Source organism: Populus alba, chromosome 6 (genome assembly GCF_005239225.2).
Source record: "Populus alba chromosome 6, ASM523922v2, whole genome shotgun sequence".
NCBI classification, from domain to species: domain Eukaryota; kingdom Viridiplantae; phylum Streptophyta; class Magnoliopsida; order Malpighiales; family Salicaceae; genus Populus; species Populus alba.
In genome coordinates this window covers 3,873,057-3,891,411 of record NC_133289.1, presented here as the reverse complement: position 1 = coordinate 3,891,411, position 18,355 = coordinate 3,873,057, and the positions used below count along the sequence as shown (strand labels likewise).

The window sequence follows — 18,355 nt, the reverse complement described above, 5'->3', positions numbered from 1 at the left end:
GAAGGGTATCCAACAAAAATACATCGACGAGCTTGTGGTGAAAATTTGGTCAATGGTTGTAAGTTGGTGGCATAACAGAGACAACCAAAAGCACGAAGATGTGTATATATAGGTGGTTTTCCATATAGGAGTTCATATGGTGACTTGTGATTCAAAATTGGGGTGGGAAGACAATTTATGAGATAGGTGGCAGTGAGCAAGCTCTCTCCCCAAAATTGTAATGGTAAATTTGCTTGGAATCTCAAGGCACGACCAACATTGAGTATGTGTCTGTGTTTTCGTTCTACAACACCATTTTGTTGAGGTGTGTAAGAACATGAATTTTAGAGTAAAATGCCATGAGTGGAAAGGAATGGCTTTAAGGAGATAAATTCCAGCCCATTATCACTTCGTATACTTTTAACTTGACAGTTAAATTGAGTGTGGACAAAAGTGATGAATAATTTTAACAACCCTTGTGTTTCAGATTTGAATTTCATAAGAAAAATCCAAGTAAAACGAGTGTAGTCATCCACAATAGTTAAAAAATAATGTGCACCAGAGTGTGTTTCAATCTTTTATGGACCCCAAATATCATAGTTTCTAAGCTCAAAAAATTTAGTACTTTGAATAGAACTTATGGGAAAGGATAACCTGGTTTGTTTTGCCAAAGGACAAACTTCACATGAATGTTGCGAATCATAAACAAAAGATGGAATTAATTTTGACAGGAACTGAGAGGGTAATTTTGATGGATGTCCTAATCTGTTATGCCAAATAGCTCCTGATGGAAAAGAGACTTGATATGATTTTGTTGAAGAGGAATGTGATTCTGATTGTGGCATAAGGTAGTATAGTCCCTTACTCTGCTTCCCCAGGCCAATCATCCTCTTCGTAGCTAGGTCATGCAATATACAGAAAGTGGGAAAAAAATGAACAGAACAATTAAGAGCAGATGTGAGTTGGCTGACTGAAAGCAAATTCACATGAAATGAGGGTGCACAAAGAACATCATGGACATGTAGGCTTTTGGTAACATGTGCAGAGCCAGCACTTGTAATTTTTGCGTAGGAACCATTCAGCAAGGTGACTTGAGAAAACATAGGAACAATGGCTTTATTAATAACTGAAGTGGCTATATGGTTAGTGGCACCACTGTCAATGATCCATTGTAAAGCCTCAGAATTTTGAGTCGTGAAAGATGAGCAAAAAGGAGTGATATTACCTGTATAATTTGTAGATACAGTGGATTTTTCAGCTTGAAAGAAAGCTTTGATTTGTGAAAATTCTTCAGGAGTGAATTGAAGAGGCTGATCAGAGGTTTGAACCGACTTGATGTTGGTGTGAAATGATTCAATTCCTGTTTGGTTTGCAGCAGCTTTTTGAGCTCGATTGCGAGGCTGCACATTTTTGCCATGAAGAGCGTGACCGGTGGGAAATCCAATCAAATAAAAACATCTCTCCACTGTATGTGTAGTTCCATCACAGTAGGTGCAGTGAAGTCGTTTCTTTGATCCTTGCATAGTTGAAGAGCCAGACATCCAATTTTGAGAGAAATCTCGTCGCTGTGAAGTAGAACCTGATCTTTTTACATTCATGGCATGAACTTGTTCAGTAACTTTGTGCTCAACCAGTCCTCTTTGCTTTTCTTCCTCACACAAGAGTGAATATGCTTTCTTAACAGTTGGTAAAGGTTGCATGAGCATGATTTGCCCTCTAATGGCTGAATAGTTCTCATTTAATCCCATAAGAAACTGACCAAGTCTCATCTTTTCTTCACTATTTAACAGTTGTTTCATTCCACCACATGTGCACTGAATTGTTGGACTGGACATTTTCAATTCATCCCATAACGTCTTTATCTTGGTGTAATATGTGAAGATGGAATCCTGATTTTGTTGCAATTCTACTATGGAACGCTGAACTTGATAATGATGAGAAAAATTACCTTGTGAGAATCGTTCTTGTAGATCCAACCAGATTTCAGAGGGAGTTTCAACATAGAGAACACTATTGGCAAGCTCTTGGTTTAAGGAGTTAAGAATCCAAGAGAGAACCATATCATTGCATCGTTGCCATAACATGTATTTAGGATCGGATTCTCCTGGTATAAGTATGGTTCCATTGATGAATCCCAACTTGTTTTTGGCGCTGAGACTTATTAGCATGGAACGTCTCCACATTGCATAATTGGTTCCATCAAGAACCTTTGGAACAAGAGTCATGTTTGGATGATCTGATGTATGAATAAAAAAAGGATCAGAAGGATCAATGGTTAAAAAGGACATGTTTTGAAGGGTAGTGTTTTGGTTAATACTGGTTGAATTAGTATTGTCCTCCATTGGAGGTTTTGCGGAAGCTTGGTTAATATGTTTAAGATTTCATGTGCTCTGATACCATGAAAACAAGATAAAAGAATGCTGGGAAGAATAATAACAGAAGTTTTATTCCAGTCGTATTGATTGCTGCTAAGTTTACAATGAGAATATATATATATATATATATACAAATACATAGCTAGAAAATAGGAGCTGCAAGTGATTGAGTCCAACTCAATCAGTTCATCTACACAACCTCAATTCCAGAGGATAATCTTCAGCAGTGGATCAACATCATCAGCAAGTAGATAATCTTCAACTGTGAATCAACATTAGCAGCAGATTAACTTTATCTGTTGAAGATCAACTTCTTCTTATCTTTTCAACAATTCATGCAGTGACAAAACCGTGTCAAGTGTTGTTCCCCTTTCTTGCTTGATACGGAAATCCGTTGCTTTGTATCATTGCATGGAGCCAGCAGCTGGTCGGGATCTCACAGAGGGATGTCACTACATTTTATCTTGTTCTCCTTGAGAAGAATAGTGATCGTCAACTCTTGTTGGGGTTTTTATAAATTTTACTGATAACGTTAGACTGAAATTGAATCTGAAAATGTTACAGAGGTTTCATTCAGCCATGAATGGCTACTGGAAATTCCTCCCCGATGTCAGATTTTCATTTAAACCCGAATGCTAATGGCATATATGATCCTGTATCATATTCATTTATAAATTTTTATCTAAATAATCCTAAACTCAGCTCCAATCCAAACTTGTTAATCTCTCTGTTCTTTATCTAGGTACTTGTTGAAATGTATCAGTAAAATTAATCATCAGAGATATTGCATCTGTAAAAATTCGAGCTGGCATGGAAATTACAGGGATTTGAATCCAATGCGCATTACCTTTTTTTTCTTAAATAAAAAACAGCACATAGTTAAGTTGGACACATGGTTAAATAAATAACAGCAATCAAGGAGAGAACGTGCAAAAACCCTGGAAGCATCTTCCATGTTTTGACCTACAACAGTCAACAGAGGTTTCCGAGCGATGAAAAAGTATATTGATGTAGAGATCCCCATCATGCATGAATCAAGGACACAAATGATCATGCACTGAGTGGATGCATAAATGTTTGCTCAAGAAAACGAGACTAATACATCCAAAATACTTACCAAAATAAAGTATAGTTAACCAGGTTGGTAGCCTTCATGAGATTAAAATGGAAAATTATGAAAAGCACACATGATATCTAGTTTGTATTTTAATGTATTGCATCCAGTAGCTAGGCTAACATTTATCGGTCTTTAAGATTGGGATATGCAGTCAAAGTATTATGAAAGCATTTACCTGATACTTTCAACAAGTGCTGCTTTCAGCAACTTTGAGATACAAGCAACACATACAAAAAATAGTTCATAGAAGTTGCAATGCAACGAGAAACAGTGCCAATCACGAAATATTGCTCAGAGCCATGAGAATCACTTTGGACAATACTTCTTGTTTTATTGCTATACTTCGGCTTCAGCTACGACTACCACTTGCTTGCTTGCTTCGCTGCAGGTTTCAATTTTCTTCAACCAGATTGTACACAGATGAAAAGGGGAAACCTCCATCGCTTTTATATCCCAACCCTACAGCTTCATGTGACCATAGCCTCCTTTAAAAGAACCATAAAGAGGCCATTTTGCAGGGGCCAATAATAAACATCTGCAGAAATATGAGATTCATACCTCGCATTCTTGCCTATCAAACTTCAGGGTCCCATCAGAAATCTCTCGCCAGAAAAATGCAGATTCTTCTCTTAAATTCTTGTGCTTCTCAAGTTTCATATCTATCAAAGCATTCACGTTACTCTGCAGTTTGAAATTAAATCCTTGTGAACGGAAATGGATCGCAAGACTCGTTTTGTCAAAAATAGCTCACTTGCAAGCACCAAACCTCAAAACAAATTGAGGCAACAACAAAATAAAATTAGATAACAAAATAAACAAGCAGCTAATATATGCTCATTCGCTCTCATCTGAATGGCCAAACTGTTCACAATAATGAATTGAGATGTGGATTGTCTAGGAACAACTAGATTTCCTTATCATTGAAGTTATATTGTTCAAAAATTGTGCAGCTCCTACAGAAAATTAGATAGCCAAAGGACTTGTTAATTGGTAGCGAGGAATTAATCTTTTGTTTAGGCATGCAATTTGCGGCTAGCTCTACATTTCCTTATCATTGAAGTTACACTGTTCAAACATTGTGCAGCTCCTACGGAAAATTAGATAGCAAAAGGATTTGTCATTGGTAGCGAGGAATTAATCTTTTGTTTACGCATGCAATTTGCGGCTAGCTATATCTCATTGTATCTGGGAAAAAAAGGTGCTGGTAGAAAATTTACAGAGAAGAAGGTAAGCATTTGAAGAAAGATTAACCATGCGCAACTTTAAGCCCGTATTTTGAAGATTACTCCATCTTCCTCCCAAAAAAAGATGTGCAAGAAAATATCAATCAATTATGATAGGGATAGAACCTCACCTTGAATTCATCATTGGTCATCTCATAAAGTTTAGTTTCAAACATCTTGAGGAATGCCTAACTCTCAAATCAATTTGTCCGGGACCCTAGCAAGATTACCAGGATTAATTAAGAGTGCAATAACACAAGGCTACATGACAACAAGAGACACACAAAAGAAATGCTAAATACCTTCACTGTAGATTGAATGACAAACTGCACTCCACGAATACCAGAGTCATTTCTACATTGAAAGAAATGGTAAGGCCTAGAGAAAAATCCATATTGGGGACAAAATTTAGGGAGAAATTCTGGATACCTCTGCCTGAGAGCAGTAATGTACCCAAGTTGCTCAAACAGATCTAAGCTGGTGGAAAGCTGGCTGCTTTGCAGTTAAAGCAAAAAGTTGAAGTTTCACATTCAATGTAAAATCATCTCGATGAACCTGCACAATTGAATGATTCTGTCAATTAGAAATCAAAATTCACTTGAAATAAATTTATTCAATCCAGTCAATTACCAGAAACGACAAGAAAATGCATTATTTAAATTTATTTATATGCTACTATGTTTCATTAGTGATGCTGCATCTTAAAGTTGAAATCATGTACTTCTTGACTTAAAATTATATCTTCAACAACTCAAAAACTACGGAACTGCAAAAGCAGCCACATTGACTCAGAAAAACCATTTCTCACAAGCAAATACAGTTACCTGTATGTAATGCACCAGAAGCAGAATTCTCATCATCTGGATTTAAGCCTTCAATTGGATACAAATAATTGACGCCCCTTTCAAGCTTGATAACTCTACTTGTTAAAATGCTGGGACGGGAATAAGGGTTGGCATATAGGGTCTGGACCCGCATTAAAAACATCTTCAATATGCAGAATCATTTGACTCTGCCCTCGCTGCGTTCAATATTACCTGAATGAATGGAATAATTACTAATGATTACTTAAAATTCAAGACGAGATAGCCATATGATTATAGAAATACAAGACAGGCAGTTGAAACCTGCTATATAGCACTCTAAGAAGGCTCTTGAAAAGCATCAATGGAATAAACTTAGCAAGATCTTCAGCCTGAAGATGAGGAAGTATTTCAAGTTCTTCCATCCAAAGGCCATGTTTGATCGTGTAGTAAGAGAGAAACAATAGTACATAGCCTGCCGATTGGGCTGCTGGAACTTCAAAATTTCCATACTCCTTTGTCACCATTTCCTGGAAAAAATACAAGGTGTCTATCAATGATAATCAGTAAAATAATGCACTGCTCAAATGTTCTTCCCTATGCAACCTGTAAGAGTAACCTAGACAGGAATCCTAAAGAAAAGAAACAATAACAAAATTAAACAAGAAATGTAAAGAATGGAAGAAATAATTCAGTGGTCTCTAAAAGTGGCCTTCTCTTGGCCATATTCCACAAGAATTTTTCAAAAGTTATTCCCAACCTTCTTAACACCATGTACAGGGCTTGGCTCATATCTGTCCTTCCTTTGTTCTAATTATCAAAATTGCACTTGCCAAATGACATGAAAATGAAGTCAGGTTACAGGGAAACACGTGACACAAGCTCCACCACTTTGATTGGGCTTCAGAAGAATCATAAAAGATGTTCATAGTGATTTCGTAATCAAATAGAGCATTATTTGGTATACATGACTGATCAATATATCTATATATGTATCCATTTGAGTATAAATACTTGTAGATACAGGAAGTTCAAACCCTGTAATGAACTCTTCCTTGCATTACCTTGATCACAGAAAATCTGTCGGGCTTCACTTTAAATTTTGAAATTTTTTCAATAACAGTTTCCAACAAGATCCTCAGTTTTGTGGTTGTAACCAACAACAGTGACTGCAAAAAAACAAAACAAAAGAAGGTTGTGTTGTGGTGAGAGAGTGGACAGAAGAGAAATCATAATAACATATAATATGCAAAATAGGCTACTACCTGAAAACCACTATCTGTGTTGCGTATGCCATAATCTAGACAGCAAAACCCGTGCATAATAAGCTGAAACATACAAAACATATAAAACTGTTGTCAGATGCAGAGTGGAGATTTATCAAATATGCCCAGTACATCGAATAAAGTTTAATTTATCAAGATGAGGATTTCATATGAATTATATATTCATATGCTAAACTGCTTCATCAAATAAGAGATACTGGAACTTGAGGAAGAAAAGGAAATAAATAAAAAAAGTAAGGGATTAAATTTTATCTTCACTAAAATAAAATCCAAATTTTAGTTCGTGGTACCATAATCATTCAGGTCATCCATCAACAACCGCGCAAAAATGTCAGTAAGAACTTCAGTCTCAGGAGAGCTGCTAGCAAAGGGGCAGTTGAAATCTATCTTAACATAAGCTTTAGGAGTAGAGAACATCGTGTCAGGCTTGTTAACCATAAGTGATGAAGAGGATGACTTTCTTAAGAGAAACTGGGAATTTGACCTGCTATGAAGGTCAGTCACATCAGTAGATAACATACAAAAAAAATGATGATCATGTAACAGATAATAGAATTCCATCAAAACCTTCTCTTGTGCATCCTTAAGTGATAAGTCAGTAGGTATGAATACATTAGGCGCTGGCAGATGCAAATCTTCATTGGGAGCAAACAGCATCCATTCCTGCAATCAGACAAAAACTTGCAAAATATCAGGTTTTGTACCTTTACAAGAGATTCTAATCATGAAAATGAAGCTTGCTTATAGTTTGATGACAACAAACAGTAAAGCAAAATAAATTGCAATGGAAGTCCAAAAAGAATTGCATTTATTAACACCATTGACTGGATAATCTAAAAAGTAACAGCCAACAACAGACCTGGATCATGGAGCCAGTGATTTTCTCACACTGTATGCAGTTTTGTACCATGGCTCAGTCATTGCAGTTTTGCCCTTCAAATTTCTTCGATTCCCAAAAGATTCTGCAGAATAAAATTTTCTCAACCAAGGAGATAACTGGTTGAAAATTTGTACAAACAAAATTGAGACATGTATAGAGCACAACAAAACAAAATTCTGGATGAGGAAAGAAACAAGTCTGTAGAAGTTCACCCAATTACTAGTTTTTCCTTTACCATGGAAAAGCAGATTTACAACTACTATCTTGAGAAATACATGCAAAGGTGATTGTAAATGCCGATCCAATCATAAGAAAAAAAAAAAAATTAGGCAATTGAAAGTTATATCATCTGTCTATAACGAATGGCCATATTTCTTCCATTTTGAGACATTCCCCTTAACCATAAACGGTGCTAAAATAACATCAATTTCACTGCATTCTATTATTATTTAATTGGAATCTAGCATCATTTACGATTATCAATTCCCCTTGAAAGTAAGCCTAACACGAAAGCAACTCAGTTCTCGTTCACAACAGGATTAGAAAGCCTCTCTAACATGATTTTTCTTTGTTTCTTGCTTTATATTTTTTGGTGGTTGGCATATTCTCCTGATCTAATTCTGGTTTCATGCCTTACTAATAAAATCCATTTCATTGTCATAAACCGAAAAAACAGAATAAGGAATAAGGGACAAAAAATGTTTGCTTCTCATTTGTTTTTGGCAAAAGTTACAGCTCCTTTGAGCTCTAAATAACTCACCGAACATTGTCTGGAGAAAGTTGATCAAGTACTGTCTGAATTATGCTTGGACTGAAATTAGAAGGCAAGGAGGATCGCACCAGCCAATCTTTTTGAGGATATAGCTGATAAAAAGAAACCAAACAACCATTTAAAGAACATTATTCTAAAAAAATATGTTAGCTAACATCTCCTCAGTCCACAAGCTTTGAAACTACATACAGCATGCAAATAAGCATATACATACATATGTGCACATATCTACATTATATGCATGCATGCATGCATGTGTGCATGCATTTACCTGAATATATTTTAAAGCTGTTTAAAAGTAAAGAGAAACAAAGCTCCCAAACAATCTCCAATGTTTAACTATTCACAAATTGATCCCAACACATCAAAAACTCACTTCAACTTTAACTATTACAGTTTAGCAAAAGTAAAATCATTTTCTTCCATCAAATTACTCTAAGTTTAAATCCTATAGGAAAACAAACTTTCTTAGCCTTTCTAGCAACCTTAAAAATCTATCTTCCAGCAAATCATCCCCAAATTTTAGAGGCACACCTTCTAATTATATTAATTTCACCCTCCTTTTCAGTTTTTTTTTTTTTTTTTTTTTTTTTTTTTAAAAAGCTTAATCACAAACCATTTTCCTTATTTTTATAAGCACCACATTAGGCTTTCAGATTATTTTCAACATGAGGCCACAGCTCATCAAATTAAAAAAAATCTGCAACTCATAAGTTAGAAGATGATGTCAATGTATATTATGGCAAGAATATCAACAATATATGGCAACCAAATTGTAACAGAATATCTTGTATTTATTATAGACTACAAATCAGGGATTATAGACAAGAAATTAAGGATTATTACATGTATTTATAGGACTGAATTCTTCCTTTTGGGATCAATGAAAATACAGAGAACAACTTTACATTGAAATCTGATAATTATGACATGGTATCAGAGCCAATTATTCTAATCTAGATCTTTGTTCTTTTCTTAAGTCTATAGAGACTGAATTCATCAGTATTTGGTGATATTTTTTTTGGGATTCCTAGGATGTCTGGAGAGGCTTTTCTTACTTGATTCAATGGCAAAAACTATGCCAGTTGAGAGTTTCAGTTTCGTATGTTTGTTAAAGGGAAGGAATTATGGGGGCATCTTGATGGATCTTCACCAGCACCAACCGAACCACAGGAGCTGGGTATATGGACTACCAAGGATGCAAAAATTGTCTCCTGGATACTGGGGTCTGTTGAACCCCATATGATCAACAATCTTCGATCATTAGGCACAGGGAAGGAGATTTGGGACTACTTCAGACGCATTTATTCTTAGAAACAATTCGGCTCAAAAAATTTCAGGTCGAAATGGGGTATTGCCAATTACAAACAAGGTAATCTCTCAATTGAACAATTCTATGCTGGATTTCTAAACCTATGTAGTGAATATACTGGCATAATTTACTCTAAAATACCGAAGGAGAGTTTAGAAGCACTATACCTTGTTTATGTCGAGAGCTAGAGGGACCAGTTCTTGATGAAGCTCCGGCCAGAATTTAAGGCCGTGAGAGCTAGCTTGATCAACCGAAGTCCAGTACCCACCTTGGATGAATGTTTGGGGGAACTGTTACGGGACAAACAACGACTCGCCACTCAACACGAGTTGACTCAGGACACTGTCACAGAGATGAATGTGGCTTACATGGCTCAAGGAAAGGGACGACAGAGGGGTGGGAGTGTGCAGTGTTTTAATTGCAAGGAATTAGGGCACATTGCCAGAAATTACAGTAAGAAATTACAGTAAGAAATGCTTCATTTACAGTAAGAAATTCTTCGTCAGGCACTATCACTCCCGAGATGGTGCAGCAGGTGATCATCTCTGTCTTCTCTGCACTTGGGATTTCTGGTAATAAACTTAACTTTTCTTTGGATTCGGTATATAATAAACCATGGTTAATGGATTCGGCAGCGTCGAATCACATGACCAGCAGTGAAAATGGGTTGTGTAATGTGCGGAAATACATGGGTAATCAACATATACAGGTAGCAAATGGTGATAATCTACCGATTTTATCGATTGGTAATTTGGGGTCCTATTTCAACAATATTTTTGTGTCACCGAAATTATCAACAAGTTTACTCTCTGTTGGTCAAATGGTAGAAAATAACTGTGAAATTCTCTTTAATCATCATGGTTGTTGTGTGCAGGATCAAGTGTCGGGGAAAGTGATCGCGAAGGGGCCTAAAGTGGGACGTTTATTTCCAATACAATTTTCTATTCCTAGTATTAATTCTTGTGTTTATTCTACTGTCATTAATAATCCTCAGTTTTGGCATAAGAAATTGGGGCATCCCAATTCTAATGTATTGACTCATCTTATGAAACATGGATATTTGGGGAATAAAAATTATTTTTCCACAGAATTTTTGGACTGTAGTTCTTGCAAATTGGGTAAAAGCAAAGCATTATCATTTTCTTTACATGGTAGTCGTGCTTCTAAATGTTTTGAAATTATTCATACTGATGTATGGGGCATAAGCCTTGTTATCTCTCATGCTCAGTATAAATATTTTGTCACGTTTGTTGATGATTTCAGTCGTTTTACTTGGATATATTTTCTCTTATCTAAAACTGATGTATTCTCAACATTTCAGACTTTCGTAGTATTTGTTGAAAATCAATTTTCTGCTCATATTAAAATACTTCATTCTGACTCCGGGGGGGAATATATGTCCAAAGAATTTCAGGAATATCTCAAAAACAAAGGAATTCTCTCTTAAAGATCTTGTCCTTACACTCCTTAACAAAATGGACTTGCTGAGCGTAAGAATCGTCATCTTTTAGATGTTGTTCGTACTTTATTAATTGATTCTTCAGTACCTACTCAATTTTGGGTAGAAGCTCTATCAACAGTCGTTCATCTAATCAATCATTTGCCTTCTCAAGTTCTAAACTTTGCATCTCCATACTCTATTTTATTTGGTGTTCTTCCTGAGTATGATTCTCTCCATGTTTTTGGGTGTGTTTGTTTTGTTCACTTACCATTTACTGAACGTAATAAACTCTCAGCCCAAGCTGCTCATTGTGCTTTTCTAGGATATAGTAATTCTCATAAAGGGTTTGTATGTTATGATGCAAATGCTCATAAAATTTGTATCTCTCGAAATGTGATTTTCTTTGAAAATCAGAATTTTTTCCCTTCTTGTCCCTCTACAGAATCCACTCCTATCCAGCTTCCCACATTTGATGATAATAGTTCATCTTATATCTTTGAACGTTTTAAGTCAGGAATTGTATGTCAAAGACGTCATCCACCATCCACTTTGCCCCTTCCGGCCACGGAACCGACATCTGATCATTTCCCTCAACCAAGACGATCAACTCGAGTTTCACGTGCCCCAAACAGGTATGGATACTCAGCAACCACTATTGATAGTACTTTTGTGCCTAAGACTTATGCGCAGGCTTGTACCCAAGAATGTTGGCAACAGGCCATGAAAGAGGAACTTCAGGCTCTTCAGGATAATCACACATGGGATATTGTTTCTTGTCCTACCGGTATTAAACCTATTGGCTACAAATGGGTATACACCATTAAATTCCAACCTGATGGATCCGTGGAACGATATAAAGCACGGTTGGTGGCTCTTGGAAATTGTCAGGCATATGGTATTAATTATGAGGAGACATTTGCACCTATGGCTAAAATGACTACCATACGCACCATTATGGAAATTGCTGCTTCCAAGAGATGGCCACTTCGTCAAATGAATGTAAAAAATGCATTTTTACATGGAGATCTAAAAGAGAATATTTATATGACTCCTCCTCCTGGTATGTTTACTCACCCATCTGATAAAGTCTGCTGGTTGAAACGATCCCTGTATGGTCTAAAACAGGCACCCTAGGCATGGTTTGAAAAATTTCACACTACTCTTCTGAAACTTAAATTTATTCAGAGCCAGTATGATTCCTCTCTGTTTCTTCAGCAAACTACTACTGGTATTGTTGTTCTTCTGGCATATGTGGATGATATTATCATTGCAGGATCTGACATTCCACTCATTAAGGATTTACAGCGTTCTCTTAACAGTGAATTTCATATGAAGGATCTGGGACACCTTCACTATTTCCTTGGTCTCCAGGTGCACTCTATGTCTAATAGGATTTCTCTACATCAGCACAAATACACCCAAGAGATTCTTCTCTTGGGCGGTCTTGAATCAAGAAATAGCGTTCTTACACCTCTTGAGATTAATTTAAAACTTTGTCAAAATGATGGTGACCTGTTACCTGATCCCTCCATATATAGGCAATTGGTGGGCAGTTTGAATTATCTAACCATTACTCGGCCAGATATTTCTTTTGCAGTCTAACAAGTCAGTCAGTTTTCTACAGGCTCCTCGTCAACCTCATTTAGCTGTTGTTCGAAGAGAATTCTTCGCTATCTTAAAGGCACATCTGGGCGAGGATTATTTTTTCCTGCTGATAATTCATTACAATTAACAGGTTATAGTGATGCAGATTGGGCAGGGTGCATGGATACACGTCGGTTTTGTTACTGGATGGTGTATGTTTCTTGGAAATGCTTTAATTTTCATGGAAAAGCAAAAAGCAAGACCGAATCTCAAAAATCTTCCACAGAATCTGAGTATCGAGCTATGTCCTCCGCATGTTCTGAAATTGTGTGGCTCCAGGGTTTGCTACATGAACTTGGTTTTCCTCAGCACACTCCTACACCTCTTCATGCTGATAACACAAGTGCTATTCAGATTGCTACTAATCCCGTGTTTCATGAAACGCACCAAACATATTGAAGTCGATTGTCACTATATTCGTGAAGCTCTTGATCATAATATTCTTACACTTACCTCATATTTTCACCGAGCATCAGACATCTGAATGTCTTTACGAAGGCCTTGTCTCGGCCTAGACATCAACTCATGATTGACAAATTGATGCTTCTTGATTGACCAGCATCAATTTGAGGGGGATGTCAATGTATATTATGGCAAGAATATCAACAATATATGGCAACCAATTGTTAACAGAATATCTTGTATTTATTATAGACTACAAATTAGGGATTATAGACAGAAAATTAGGGATTATTACATGTATTTATAGGACTGAATTCTTCCTTTCGGGATCAATGAAAATACAGAGAACAACTTTACATTGAAAATATGATAATTATGACAGATGAAGCACTTTGGTATTGCTTCCAGTGAAGAAGTGTATAATGAAAACAAATGCTTGTTGTTAAAAAAAAATACTTAATCACAAACCATTTTCCTTCTTCTGACCCTAAATTGAAAGGTTAAGGCTTTCAGATTATTTTCACATGAGGCCACAGTTCATCAAATTAAAAAAAATCTGCAACTCATAAGTTAGAAGATGAAGCACTCGTAAACTAGTTTTGCTTCTAATGAAGAAGTGTATAATGAAAACAAAATGCTTGTTGTTAAAAAAAAAAAACTTTAATCACAAACCATTTTCCTTCTTCTGACCCTAAATTGAAAGGTCAAGGCTTTTTAAATTATTTTCACATGAGGCCACAGCTCATCAAATTAAAAAAAAAAATCTGCAACTCATAAGTTAGAAGATGAAGCACTTGTAAACTGGTATTGCTTCTAATGAAGAAGTGTATAATGAAAACAAAATGCTTGTTGTTATTGTTGTTTGTAGAAGGAGGCATAGATGTTTTAAATTTGGCTACATTGTTTAGTAGGAGCAATTCTCAAAAAAGTAATACAACACAACATAATGGTGAAATTGGCAAGATGTAGAAATTCCAGAGGAAGTGCACAATTTTTTTCCCTTTCAAATCCATAACTAACCTGCATATTGGATGCAATTCGGACAACATAACTTCTTGGAGGGGTTTTGTCTTGATAGTGGAATGATGTCTCACAAACAGCTGCAAGCTTCATAAAAAAAGATAAAATATTTCAGCATCTTGAATAGATTAGAAAGAGAAACTTCAATACTGAACGCAAGAGATAATAAATAAATAATCTAACTTGACAGGGAGATGCAAAATACGCTCCAAAAACAAAAATAACTGAGAAAACCATTAAATAAAGGATAGAAGCATGAAAATGTCAAGATGCATGGTAGAAAAGGTCAAAAACTTACATCTCCTCAAGCTTTCTTCAGTTCAAATGAACTTTTGTTTTTGCTTCATGGGCCAATTGATATACCCATAATTTCAACTAGAACTTAAAGTGTAACGGAACCCTATGTTCCACAGCATGAGAATGGCAATTAAACAAAATGCCAATTGGTCGAGTTCATCTGGCAACTTTGAAATTGGAAATCAAACTGCAGAAGAATTCATTATATGCTGGTTTGCCTAATCACCAGCATAATCTTTCTCCTTAACTAGCTAGCATTCTCTTTCACTTGGCTCTCTTGCCTAATCACACAATAATGACATTTCATTTCTCTCTTTCTCAAACTAACATGGTAACACCTATCAAATTCTCTAAACATGGTCTCTGTGGTTAGAGTTGCATATGAGCATGGCAAGAAGCGTGTGTGATGCCACGTTAGCCATTCCCCTGTTTGTCCAGTAATATCACAAAATGGTAATCCAAAATTATATAATGCATTTCCATACCTCATCAAATATCCATTTGCAAACACCAGACTGCTGCAAGAGGTGAATGTATTTGAATAACAGTCCAACAACATCTTGCATGTGGCTCTGCAATCCGACAAACAAAAAAGGCATAGTTTAGATAACAGATGTTAATCCCAGTTATAATTTCTGCCCAAATAAAAAAAATTAAGATAAGCTAAGCTTTGCAACTCTGTTAAAGCTAGATTGTCCAAGAGCACAAACTGAGATAATAACTAAAGGGAACTAACCATGCCGGCATCAGTAAGATTAATTACTACAGCGAAGAAAGAGAAACTCTGTTGTCCCATCTCCTTCACCAGCAGATAACTTAGTGGCCCATCCTGCATTTTTTTTAAAGTAAACCAAATCTTAAGGTAAGTCTGCTTTTCAAAGGAGGAAAAGAAGAAGCCAGCGTTTCCAGCATCATAAATAAAAGACAGGTAACTACAGGCACAAGAATGCACATGCACACAGTGAATGCACACAGAGTTTCACTGAACATGAGAAGCGGACTGCCAAGCAAAAAAGCAAGCCATCTATGTGTATATCTAATAAAGTAGAATTAAAAAAATATAAAGATAGATTGTAAGCATGCGGGAAACCCACCTAAGGTTTTCAAGACATAAAACAAAGATCCTTCTCCTCCATGGCCAATCAGGTGGCCAAGATACCTGCATGGTCCTTCCTTGTAGTGAAGAATGCCCGGAGTTTATTGGCCAAACAATTCTCAATTTGTGACCTTGTTTTTTATGGGGACAGTTCTAACAAGTATCTAAAACAAACACCAGAATAAAGGTAATATTAAACATTCTCTCAAAAGTTTAATATCTTCAGCCACACATAACTGTCTTTCACAAAAGTTTAACATTCTCTAAAAGTATGAAGCAAGCAAAGTATCAGAAATGCAGCAGAACCTGGCATACCTGTAAATGTTCCGAGGAGCAAGGCTGACCAGGAAAAGAGAAACAGCTCCTGTCATTATTTTCGAATTTCCTGGAACTTGTCCTCGACAAGGCTTTTGTATTTTTATCAAGGCTTTCTGAAGATTTCCACAGCAAAGAAATTGATAGTTGTAATTGTTGGTAAATAATGAAATCAAGAGATAATTAATGTTGAAGGGAAGCTTATTTACTAACCTTTTGCATATATTACCAAGTTCATCAGGTTGGCTGAATAATTTTCTTCATAGAGCTTTATAAGCTCAAGTCTTGTATCCAGTCCCTTTTCTTTTGGCTGAACTTCCAAAGTGTCCCAATTCCCTATGAATTGACAAATGATAGACACAATTCAGGAAAGAATATAAATTTTGATCTTCCTCAATATGAAACATCATTGTAGTTGTAAATATGATTCCTTTAGAAGTTAAGGGAAGCCAGTAAAAGGCATTCGCCCCTAAGAAATTATCATTAGTTAAAAACATAATGTTGTAGAAAAATATTATTAATTAAACTTTACAGAGTCATAGGCAGTATGGATGTTTTTGCTGAAAAATCAACAAGCATGCATGACTTGCTTCATGCCTGGATTACTGTGTTCTACAAATAACATACCAGCTCATACACACATGCATACAACCACACATAAATATACATCGACTTATGCAGCTAACCTGTACTGAATTTATGGTATGGGTGGCCTTCCTCACTTAAATGTTTCTGAAGCTGCAATGAAAGAGAGAGAAAACAGTTTGTGAATAGTATTAATTGCCTAATCACTACGAAGCTGTGATTGATGACAAGCAGCATGGTTTGCTACGTGTGAAATGCAATATTTACAAAGTTAAGGTTGTGACCGAGTATAGGTGAGCAAGTGCATTGAATGATACCTGGTTTATTCTCTTACCATCAGACAGTAAGTTTTTCTGATATTCTGTACAAGAGAGACACAAACACCAGAGTAAGTAATTACACTAATTCCGAATAGAAAGTCAGCATCAATCAACAGCCTTAATTTCCCTTGAGAAATCAGGTCACAAACTTTACAAGTCTAAGCACAGCAGCTAACCAGAATCAACAGCCTTAATTTCCCTAATGGTTGCATCCGCTGACATCAACGGTTTGATAAAGAACTGTGCAAATCTGAACAGTAAATCACATTCAAAGAACCAGGTCACAAACTTTATAAGATAACTGACAAAACCAACAAGCTATCTATCATTACAGATTATAAAAATAAGAAAGCGTGCATTTTATACCTGTCCAGAGCATCTTCAAAACAGTCACTGTTAACATCAAAATGATAGTTGGTGTGGTCCGACGCCGTATAAGCATTGGTACTGCCCCCATGCTACGCATCAAGTAGACAACAAAATACATAAAAAACATCGTTTAGTAACACATAAATTCTCACCAAAATTACAACTCAACCTTCCCGAACCACATAGAATAAATATAAAGGTTTTAACAGGAAATGAAAGGAGCTTTCTTTCTTTCTTTCTGAAGTAAGCAATTTAAATGATACTTAAATAATTAATCACCTCACTGATGTACTTAGAGTAACTGTCCTCTAGTGGATATTTCTCACTTGCATAAAACAGCATATGCTCTGCCAATACCACAAACCAAAAAAATAAAATAAAAACCTTCAAGAAAACCACAAAAAGAAAAAAGAAAAAAGAAAAAGGCTACCAAGAAAATGAGCGAGTCCTTCAAGACCATCAGGATCACTGAAATAACCAACACTAACATTCATAGAAGCCGCACACTAAAAAGAAACGAAAAATAAATGGTTAGAATTGACCTCCATCAGTGATTAAAGCGCCAGAATTGAATTGAAATTGCAAAAATTTAGGAATTGAAATTGCCTTATCGGTGTCGGGATCGCTAATGAGAAGGACTTGGAGAGCATTTGGAAGAACAATTCTCTTGTATTCTCGCTTATCAGTCCTTGCCTTCACTATCTCCATCTCCTCCACTTCTTGTTTGCCTACCGCCGTCGTTTTGTTCCTTTCTTTCTTGTTGATTACTCCTGTGTTTTTTCAGAGAGAAAGATGATGCGAAAGACTTGTTGGTCTTGGTCTTTCTCTGAGGTTTATTCTACAGAATACTGGGACCAGAGACTTGTTGGTCTTGGTCTTTCTCTGAGGTTTATTCTTGATGTAGAACAAGTAGCGGAAGCTTACATGCTGAAGAGAGATCACCCGAAATTCAAAGGCAATTGAATTTCGGCAACCGGGCAGCCGGGGCGTCGAAAGTCGGAATGCCGAGAAACTCACTGGGTCAATGCGTTTCGACGTTTGGAGTCAAAGTCAGGGGCTTTGCCCCTGATGCCAACCAATTTTGGTCAAATTCCATCGTTTCGGTCCCGAAATCGTCAT

The 18,355-nt window shown here is 36.3% G+C and overlaps 1 pseudogene; it reads right to left on the bottom strand.

The window, feature by feature from the left end:
- Positions 1-3,513: 3,513 nt before the first annotated feature.
- On the bottom strand, positions 3,514-18,126 carry LOC118053179 (insulin-degrading enzyme-like 1, peroxisomal; annotated as a pseudogene).
- Positions 18,127-18,355: the final 229 nt, after the last annotated feature.